Source organism: Lycium barbarum, chromosome 8 (genome assembly GCF_019175385.1).
Source record: "Lycium barbarum isolate Lr01 chromosome 8, ASM1917538v2, whole genome shotgun sequence".
Taxonomy (NCBI): Eukaryota; Viridiplantae; Streptophyta; class Magnoliopsida; order Solanales; family Solanaceae; genus Lycium; species Lycium barbarum.
The window spans coordinates 38,782,056-38,791,608 of NC_083344.1; positions in this window are offsets into that span (position 1 = coordinate 38,782,056).

Here is a 9,553-nt window from a genome sequence, read left to right on the forward strand (position 1 = left end):
TCAATAGCCATTGCATGGCTTTTGTTTCCATTCCTGTCGCCAAATTATTGTCAAAGAATCCATTTTTTTAGTGGCTGCGGCAGTAGGTAAACAATCACAAGTTGAAATGGCGACAAAAAATTAACCTATACCAAGTTGTATTGGGGTCAAGGTTGAAGAGGACTTGGTGAATTTCCGAAAAGGATCAATATAGGCCTGAGAATGAAGGGATCAGGAGAGGTAAAAGCAAAATGGATCAAAATCCCATACGATTACATGCCCAAATATTGTAGAAGATGTAAATTGCAGGGGCATAATGTCGAGCCCCGAAAATGGTTAGGGTGTAACACAGCACTTGGTGCCTGAACTGATGGGCCGAGCGAACCAATCATGACTGATTAAACTGCTGAAAATATAATTGTGCGGAATGGACTTAAAGCTGAACTACTGAAGAGTATGACTGAATATCATAATTATGAAATACTGAGATAAGTCTGAGAATATAAAGATGTAGCTAACACAACTAACACAATATCTTAAAATATTGACTAACTGATACTCTAGTCTATGAAGCCTCCAAAGAATACTGAAATACTGACTGTTTACCGGGACAAGGCCCCCAGCATACCTGACTATCTAACATAACTGACTAAAAGAAAATAAAAGCAACGCCCGAAAGAGATTGGGGCTCACCAAGCCGGTGATATGTAGGAGGTCCAAACGAACAGATCTGTCGTCCTATAAATCAACACCTGCAATGTGAAATGCAGGCTCCAGGCAAAAAGGGACGTAAGTACATTTGAATTATATTATATGTAAAGCCAACTGAAAGAATAAAATAGTTGTGGGGTGGTCGGTAAAAGGAGCAGCCCAAATAAATAACATAATACATAACTAAATACTGAAACTGAAACATAAGGATAACTGAACTGAAACTTAAAAGTCATAACCATAAGTTTCCCTTTTCTAAATATGAGGGAGTACACCTGTTTACCTGAATTTATAGACTGTGGCCTCTGGCCCAATTATAAGTACAAAATTCTGTGGCTCGAGCCCAAGTATATGTATACATAAAATGTGACCTCAGGCCCAAATGCATGTGTTTATAATTTAATAATTTATATCATTGATTTGAGAAACATTCTGTAATTCATAACATGGAATACTAGCATCACTATTCTGAGACATAGAATTATGGGTAGTTCATAGAATTTAGAGTATTAACTGTTCATAAGCATTCTGGGTTTTCAACACTTAGACTCATGGAATGTCAAACATGAGTATACACTGATTACATACTGAGTTCATGTTGTTCGGAATAACATACATGAACGAACTACGAAACTATATTGTTTAAAGAATAGAAGTTCTGAAGATTTTCATAAGACTATAGTATAACTCAATATCTGAAGCAAGTCGTAGTAATGAACATGGCATGGGGAAGATCAATAATATTCTTACACGTAGAGTGTTAGCCTTACATACCTCAATTTCATCCTTTAGGCATACTACTATGTTCGGTTACCCTTTCGGCTTTAATCTACAACAATATACGTCAAAGGGAACCAATATTAGTAAGAACATTCATGGTTTGGTCATCTAAGCATTTTATCAAATACCTAGTGGACATGAAGCTCCATAACCTTCATCAATGGTGTTTCTTCATCCAACAACCTATCCTCTTGCTATTAGATGATACTACACCCTCATATAAATATAAATACCATCACCTATGAGATCAACAACAACCCTTAACCAAACATTCTATCCATATAATCATTCATGATTCTCTACCATATTCACCAACTATTATTCAAGAACTTATAGCCTCTAAATACTAAATACATAATTATATTCGAGTGTAGGATGAAGGCCTTACCTTTTGATATCCAAATCTTAAATTTCGAATTCTAGGGTTTCTTGTCTAAGATGAAGACTCAAGCAAGAATCGATGAATTCTCAAGGTTTAATCTTGTTAGTAAGAGTATTGGAGAATTGGAATCAACTTAAAAACACCATTAAACTCACCTTGGAGGGTTCTTGATGCCTTAGACGAATTTTAGCTCTCTCTAGAATGGTTTTCAGACTTGGGGAAACAAACCCAGACCTTGGATACTTATAAAATACCAAATCTGGAAAAGTACGACCACGCGTCACATGGGTGCCGCACAAGAACAAAAACATTTCAGAATGGGACTTGGCATGTGCCACCTATGCGACGTATAGGTGTCGTGCCTGCTGTCCTGCCTTTAGTAAAATGTGCATAACTTTTTGTCACAGAGATCCGTTTGGCCCGTTCCTTATATGGATGAAAAGGTATTTCAAAGGGCTACAACTTTTATCAAGAAGTTTTCCCAAATTCCCAACTAATAAGGGGGTTATGTTCTCTTGAAGTGAGGCCTTGTGAAAGCTCACTTGAAAACATGGTCCGTAGTGTAGCTTCCAACTTTAATTTTCCCAAAGACTATCCTTATACCTTTTATAGGTTTCAAAACACTTCCTACACTTTCCATCTTGGTTCCTTTATATCCCTACCTTACAAGTCAAACCATAGCCAGAAGGCACGAGGTGTTACACATAATGAAGTGTAATGTCATTTACTACATCTAAAACTATTGCCAAAAGATGAGGAAGAAAAGGATGACGGAACAGTGAATGAGAAGGTTGTAACTCAGAAAGTAACATCCAGTGGAAAGGTTGTGGATTGCCAGAATTCAAATGCTCAAGGGAAACAACAACTTGCTTAGTCTAAAGATCCAGGAAATCAAGGAAATCAATAAATTACTCATCCTAAGGATGATGGAAATAAAAGAAAACAACAACAAGCACATCTTCTAAGGATGGAGGAAAACAGAGAAGACCATATCAGGGGCATCATAATAACAACAGAAAAATCATCAGGTCTTCGAAGGCATGGAATTTTGTCAAAGATAAACTTAAAAGATGGGAAAACTATAAAGTTGATAGGTAAGATACTAATAGGGCACATCAATTCACCAGGTGGTGATACTGTAGAGAAAGCAGATGTTGAAGATATATCACCTAATTTGGAGGCAGATGCAGAAAGGGATAAACACACTTTGGATCCAGGCATACAACAGCCACATGAGGATATTCATGAGCATATTCGAGTAACTGAAGCATTAAAAGAAACAACTCAATCTCAAGAACATATAGCAGAACTCAATGGTGAAGTTGTAGCTTGGTCACAAGAGGGACAATTACAAAATACAGATAAAGAGTTTGATAACAGCGAGGTTAGGGATCCCAAATTTAGAATTAAATACTAGAAGTGCGGAAGCAAAAATACAAAAGAATATGAAAACTAGAAAATAAAGATATGGGAAATTCGAAGGACCAATCCAAGAATTTTCAAGAACGTAAGTTCTAAAGTATTGACCAGATCCAAGTAACAACATACAGATTTATAAGAAGAAATGTAATGCATTTACTTGAGATAACGAATCAAAATAATAGATAAGATCTAAAGCGCTCTGTGAGTAACTTAAGACAATAATTAGTATTTAAAACTAATCATCATCAAAAGACTACCCAAAAGAAATCAAAGATATCTCAAGAAGAATTTATCTTACTACCATGAACTATGAACTAGTTAGGTTGAAAGATAAATCTCAAAGCAATGCCACAAAGGTTCAAAAGAACTCTCAGTATAATATTATTCAAAATGTAAGTTACAATTGGGGAACAAAGCACCCTTTATATAGTAGTAAAGAAGGGGGCTGGTCAAAGACAAAACTAAAATGGGAATGATATTCCCTAGGGGTATAGAAGGTTTCCACAAATTAGTCCAATGTAGTCAATATAGATTAAAACAACTCTTAAATATAAATTCTAGAAACTAGTTTTGGGGCAGATTTGGGCTGCTGTATTTTCTTCTTTTTGGGGCAGATTTAGGCCCCATTCCACCTCATCTTGGACTTTATTTTGGGCCTCCAAATAGATGTAAGACTTGGGAAACATTCTTCATTGGGCTGGAGCTCTTCCTCCATCACAAGACACTTTTTAAGTGCTAATTGTATCCCAAGGGTTCGTGCATAAGAGTTATATACATTTTTCTATTGAAAGTTACTTATGCTTGGGAAAAAAGAAATTTTAAGCTTTTAGTCTATCACTTTCTTAGTTGTTTAAAATTTCTTAAACTATAAAACTGAAGTGTTAGGATTTTACCAATTATTTACTTGGTGTTCACATTATGACTGGTCTCTTCATTAGAACTATAGAAATTAAAAGAGATCTCTGAAATAGCTGCCATGAAAGTCGTAGTAAAGCCTCAAACGCCATTTTAGTTTAGCTGCATTACAAACCACACTAATTGAGATGCTGACACATTTTTTACTAATTTCTATCTATAGGTTTTTTCCCAACTTGAAATTGTCTGTAACTTGCAATTAACTATATGAGGATTTAATTATTGGGAGCACTAGATTTAATTGTTGGGAGCATCAGATTTCATTTGCATGCTATTTATTGTTTTAGTTTATAGCTAGGTATGTTTGCAGATTGGAACGACATACACCCAAGTAGTGGCAACACAAGTAGAAGTTTTCTATAAAGTGTAACTTACACCATGGCTCCAATAGCCTTCTGGTATTACTGTCACGACCCAGCCCCGTGGGCCGCGACTGGCACCCTACCTGGGTGCCCAGACCAAATCACATATTCATTTACCAAATCCGAACGTATTTCAGAATTTCACAAAAGTCATATCAACATAGGTTATATCAAAATATGTCTTAAGCGGTCGCACAAATCAAAATGTCATATCGAATCCAAACGGAGCGGCGGAATAGACATCGCCGGTCATAAGTACAAATATAAGCATAAGGGCCATTTAGGGCCATCATAACAAACTGACCGCTCTAAGACCAGAAAACAAAATCAAACAAACATACATAGGACCCTCGCCCCACATATATGACTACAGGCCTCTACGAATTCAAAACAAAGACATATGGCGAGACAGGGCCCCGCCGTACCCAAATAGTCAAATGTACAGAATATATACATAGCAAAAGAAGTCTGTACCAAAAGTGGACTCCGAGTCAAGAAGGAGCACTCTGAAATAGCAGAGAGTGAAGCCTACAGTGGAGGATCCCCAATATCTGTACCTGCGGGCATGAAACGCAGCCCCCCGAAGAAAGGGGGTCAGTACGAAATATGTACTGAGTATGTAAAGCACGGAGTACAGAAATATGGGCCAAAACTGAAAGCAAACCGGATATCAAAGGGAAGTACCAATCAGTATGTCAAAATCCGTACCAAATCATATACATATACATAATGCAAACGAAATCATGCAAACGCTCAAGAATGTGGTCGCCACTCCGACGCTGGCGCCACACACAGCATAACACCAGAAGGTTTCGAATCTCCGTACATCCCCGAACACAAACATAAGTGAGCGTATCGCATCACTAGCCATATCACAGCATAACTCCAAACGGAACCCGGCCCTATGGCGAGGCCTCGGGAACCGTAACACAGCATACGGCCGAATTATCATAGGGCGCACGAATCATAACCGGCCCGGGAACCGGTGAACGAAGTCATAGTAAGGCACGAGCGGAGTCGTGAGCAAACAAATGCAAATCATATTTCAAAATAGCCTTTCAAAACATAATGATTTCATAAGTCATTTCATAACCCAAAATAATCGAATACTTAGCTGATACGAAGGTTTATTTCACAAAATGTTTCCAAAGTGGTACGTATGGCTCAAAACAAAACTTAACATATCGTAATAGTCAAAACATAATTCATAGAGGGAAGTCTCAAAGTCGAAGATCTCATATCGAAGTTCATCCAAAAAGAGAGCCCGATAGGACAAATAGGGCGTCTCGGGGTTAGCGGGCCCACCTCGAGTCAATTGAGGTGACGAACATAATTTACGAACATTTAGAGGCTAAAGATCATACATAATGATTTCAAAGTGACCCGATCACATTTCGATAGGTTTCGGACATTTGAGTGCATTCTAGCCAAAACAGAGCCTTTAGGCTTCAATTGAATTGAATGAATAGTAGTCGTTTTGTAGATCGGGTTTCGAGGAGCAGAAATGCTCCGGAGGTTCCAATATTCACCTAACATACTAAGACATGCCAAACGAAGAAGTGGGAAGCTTTACATACCTTATAGACGTCTTATGCTTTCCCCAAAATCAAATCCCGTTTCGTCCAGAATCTGCAAATGGTCAAAGTTACCAATTAGAGATTCTTAGGCTTAAAATTTCCATTAACTGGATTTTTGTCTACCGAAATTTCGGCAGCATTTCCCCTATATATCTAACACCCCCGAGACTTAGCTCGGCTCAAAATATATCAACAACAACAACCCAAACATCATCAAACAACATAAACCATAATCAAACCATTCTAACTTCAATGTTCTTCCTTACTATATAAGTTGGCAACTTTTCATTCAAACTTCACAATTCTAAATCTATGTCCACATTATTGTATTCATTTACTCATTCAAGATTATTCAAACACGTCCCAATAATATTCCAAGCAATATACATAAGTTCAAACAATTCGCTACTTTCCATATTGCATCCCAAACGTCAAAAGTCACGACGAACATTCTAACTTGCATCGTTTCACTTCAAATTCATTAACATCAACCATAAATCCCATTTAAAGTCTTTAGCATCATAATTATACAACAATATACACAATTATACAAAAGGTATACACTTTCCCATAATACTCCACAACCATTTCCAATGCCATTTCAATTCGTTAATCATTCATTTACGTTATAAAGGTCACAACGACGCCACAAACCAACTAAACAAATCAATTTCACATTGCCTTCTACTCCACTCAAGTCACGGCCACAACACCCAACACACACACACCCACGGTTTTGCACACACATCAAAGTTACGGAATTCTCGTCTATTCTCAATCCTTATCACATTCATACAAATTCCATAACAAAAGAATAGCAAAATTCTTACCTTTTCTTAAATTTCCGACTTGCCGCAAACGCGCACCTTTCGCCAAACTAATTGTACCCCGTTGAAGAGGGTCTTGAGTACTTTACAAATATGGGAAAACTAAGATTTTTAAGGCTAGAATCAAGCTTGCAAAAAAAATTTCTTTCCCTTCTCTATGGTTCGGCCGAGAGGTATTTTGAGGTGCTTTCTTATTTGTTTTGTTTGTTTTGATGATTTTTCTTGAACATTCTAAGGCTAAGGATGATATATATCCAATTAAAGTCATGTGCCTAGCACATGACTTGCTAAAATGGGCTTGGACCATGCCATTATGGCCGGCCACCCCACAATCTTGGGCCTCAATTTTTGTTGTCCAATTCTTGGCCCAATTCATTAAAAGTCCCGTTTTGTAATTCCCGAAACTAATTTCCGAAATTCCAAATTTACCCTCGGCCTTCCCCGATGTCTTAACATTAGTGATTTCATAACCAACATAGTCATATCCACTAGAGTCAAATTATTTCCTTATGACACACAAGTCTTGATTATTTCTCGCTTTCCAATTATACGAAAACACGGAACATAACATTCTCCCCCCCTTAAGAACATTCGTCCCCGAATGTTGAATTAACCTTGTAAAGTCTTATGACCAAGGCGGGGGAGTTCTTTATTATTAGTGGCATACAAAATTATTTTTATCAACCAACATAACAAACTGAAAGGTTTAGATTACCTGTGGACGTCGGGAACAAGTGAGGGTATTTCCTTTTCATCTCGTCCTCCGCCTCCCAAGTCATCTCCTCCCGATTATTGTTGCGCCACAGGACTTTGACGGAGGGCACTTCTTTAGTGCGTAGTCTCCGCACCTGTCGATCCAGAATAGATACAGGCTGCTCGTCATAAGATAACTGCTCCGTCACCTGAATGTCATCAACTGGGAATATCCTGGAAGGATCACCAATACATTTCCGCAACATAGACACATGAAACACCGGGTGTACGGCCTCCAAGTCGGATGGTAAGTCTAGCTCGTAGGCGACCTCGCCTATCTTTCGAACGATCTGATACGGCCCAATGTACCGGGGGCTCAACTTACCCTTTATACCGAATCTCATGACACCCTTCATGGGCGACACCTTCAGGAACACCCAGTCGCCAATCTGGAACCCTAACGGTCGACGTCGTCTATCTACATAAGCTTTCTGTCGACTCTGAGCAGCCAATAATCGTTCTCGAATAAGCTTTACCTTATCTACAGCTTCCTGGATCACATCTGGCCCAATCAGCTTAGTCTCGCCCACGTCAAACCAGCCAATAGAAGATCTGCATTTCCTGCCATAAAGGGCCTCGTACGGAGCCATCTGAATGCTGGAGTGATAACTGTTATTATAGGCAAACTCAATAAGCGGCAAATGATCATCCCAGCTGCCCCTGAAATCAATAACGCAGGCCCGCAACATATCTTCGAGCGTCTGAATAGTGCGCTCGGCCTGCCCGTCGGACTGAGGGTGAAAAGCTGTACTAAGGCTCACCCGAGTCCCTAATCCCTCCTGAAATGACCTCCAGAAATTAGCTGTAAACTGGGCACCTCGGTTAGTAATAATAGATATAGGGACTCCGTGAAGTCTGACTATTTCTCTAATATACAATCTGGCATAGTCCTCAGCCGAATAAGTAGTCCGAACCGGAAGGAAATGGGCTGATTTCGTCAGCCTGTCAACAATAACCCAAATAGAATCATACCTGCGTGGAGTGCGCGGTAACCCAACAACGAAATCCATATTAATCATCTCCCATTTCCAGGCTGGAATTTCCATCTCCTGTAATAATCCACAGGGCTTCTGATGCTCGATCTTAACTTGCTGGCAGTTCGGGCACTGACTAACAAACTCAGCAATATCTTTCTTCATGCTGTCCCACCAATACAAACACCTGAGATCCCGATACATTTTAGTGGAACCAGGATGAACAGAATACCGTGCATTATGGGCCTCGCCCATAATCTGCCGCCGTAATCCCGCAACGTCCGGTACACAGAATCTGCCGTCATATAATAATACTCGTTCAGGCGAGATCTCAAACTGAGTCTTTGCTTTATTAAGGGCCACATCTCTGTACTGAATCAGGAGAGAATCTTTAAACTGGCGCTGCTTTACCTCCTGAATAATAGATGATTCAGCAACTGGACGAACAGAATCCCAGAATCTCCAGAATCCGCCAAACGAACTCCGAGGCTGGCCAGCTGATGAATATCACGAACCAAATCTCTCTTATCAGATGGTACACCAGCCAGACTGGCTACGGACTTGCGGCTAAGCGCATCAGCTACCACATTGGCTTTCCCCAGATGGTACAGAATATCAACGTCGTAATCCTTTAGTAACTCAAGCCATCTCCGCTGCCGCAAATTTAGCTCCTTCTGCTTAAAAATATACTGGAGACTCTTATGGTCCGTATAAATATCAACATGGATCCCATATAAATAATGCCGCCAAATCTTCAAAGCATGAACTACCTCGGCCAACTCAAGATCATGAGTGGGATAGTTCTTCTCGTGCGGTCTGAGCTGCCGGGAAGCATAGGCTATGACTTGACCGTGCTGCATCAGTACACATC